Genomic DNA, 1,850 nt, shown 5'->3' with positions numbered 1-1,850 from the left:
GTGCTAACACTGTACAGCAATATACGCTACAAAAACTAATGTCTGCTAACCAATTCAATAATTAACAGTGATTACATCGGCAATTTATAATCTTTTAATTTTAAACTGTTACATTATTAGCTTTAGTTCTGGTCAGATCACATCCACTTTGAGGTTAATAAGATAAAATCTGCTTATTTGTGATGTGAGACATTTTCCTGTTTGTCTTCTGTTGGTACGTCCACAACACACGGTTTTATAAACTTTCAATTTCCTGACAGTTTCTTTGCATTAGATTTTATTTCTTAGAAATTGTTGTCTGCTGGGCAGATTATCTGTTTCTGTTTCAGACAACCAACGTGACTGCATGGTGCACGCTTGTACTTAAAGGCCCTCATGTGGTTGTCGGTGACGACTCAATGCTTTGTAATTTTTCTGTTCAGGCTCTAACAAGTTATAACACGTTGCTATTAATTCATTTTTAACGGGTTTTTTTTTTTTTTATTGTATACAGGCACTGTGGTAAAGTGACTGATGACAAACCACCCAGGTACTTGTAGTAAACAGCAAAGGGTTTTACAAGCCAGGTTATAATGCTTTGAAAATGTGTTTTGTTGTAGGATGCCAGAAAAGAAGGAGCCTTGGCCACTGTATGATTGGAGTGCTGACTGTTCTCCCTGAGGTAGGAGGAAACACCATGGAGCTCCAGCCCACATCCACTGCTGCTGTTGTTCCTTCAAGAAGTTCGAAACTTTTGTGAAACTGATTTCAGGGCTGAAAATAAAATATATTTTGATGGGACCATGTTTTATTGGTTTTTTTTCTTTCTATGTCTAGATAAATAAATGTAATGTTGRTGGCATAGGTTAAGATTTTTCTTTTTTTTTAATGTGTCATTTTAAAGGCAATGAGTTTGGTTAAGTAAAGTCCACTTTTTAATGTGTAAAAGTGTAAAATCTTGTTAGTTTTGTATTTCATGTGTTTCACTGGCCACAATGGCCTTTTATTAAGGTGCTAAGGAYAGCATTTTCTTAAAAATAAAACACTGAACCTTGTGAGCTTCTCATCTTCTGTTGCAGTTACTTTATTTGTCCGAGGCAATCGGTTGATTCTGATATAATAATAAGTAAATGTAAGTTGGACTAACTTGATGTAGCTAAGTTAAGAATGGTTAAATTTACTTGTTTTTCTAAGTTAAAAACAACTTCACCAATTTAAGGTGAACTAACTTCACATTTAAGTTCATACARCAAAGTAAGTACTATTTGTATGTATTTAAAGTAAGCAAAATGTAGGCCTAATAGTTACACCTGGCTTACATTTTTCAAGGCAAYTGGTTTCCAAGATTTTTTTAAAGTAAAGTCAGCTTGTCAAATTTTAGAGTATATATTATAAACATTAAATACATTAATACATACATTAAATAGCTTATATACACTATAATATATTAATAATATTTTGTTATTGTTAATAGTTTCTACAGTTTTTAAATAATCAGCCCTTATCGTTCACTATTTTGCCAAATACATTAAAGGTAAATCCAGACTCTTGCCCAGTCTGGTTGTCATTACTGCTACAGTAAATCACACGGTCATGTTAAGATGTACTCCAGCTGTTCTATATAACTCCATGGTATGAACCTACAATAGCAACAATTTAGTTACCAATGAGGTCTAGACCAGTGGTTCCCAAAGTTGGGGTCGGGACCCAAAGTGGGGTCCTGAAACATCAAGGTGGGGTCCTGAAAATATTTTCTAAATTAATTACATTTTTACCTTAGTTGCCTAAAATGCATAAATGTAGTCTAAAAATATTGTTAGTATGCCCATGTTTTGTTGACCTGATACAAATGTTTATCATCCAAAAATAGT

This window comes from Austrofundulus limnaeus, unplaced genomic scaffold (assembly GCF_001266775.1).
Source record: "Austrofundulus limnaeus strain Quisiro unplaced genomic scaffold, Austrofundulus_limnaeus-1.0 Scaffold219, whole genome shotgun sequence".
Lineage (NCBI taxonomy): Eukaryota > Metazoa > Chordata > Actinopteri > Cyprinodontiformes > Rivulidae > Austrofundulus > Austrofundulus limnaeus.
This window is presented reverse-complemented; position numbering follows the sequence as displayed.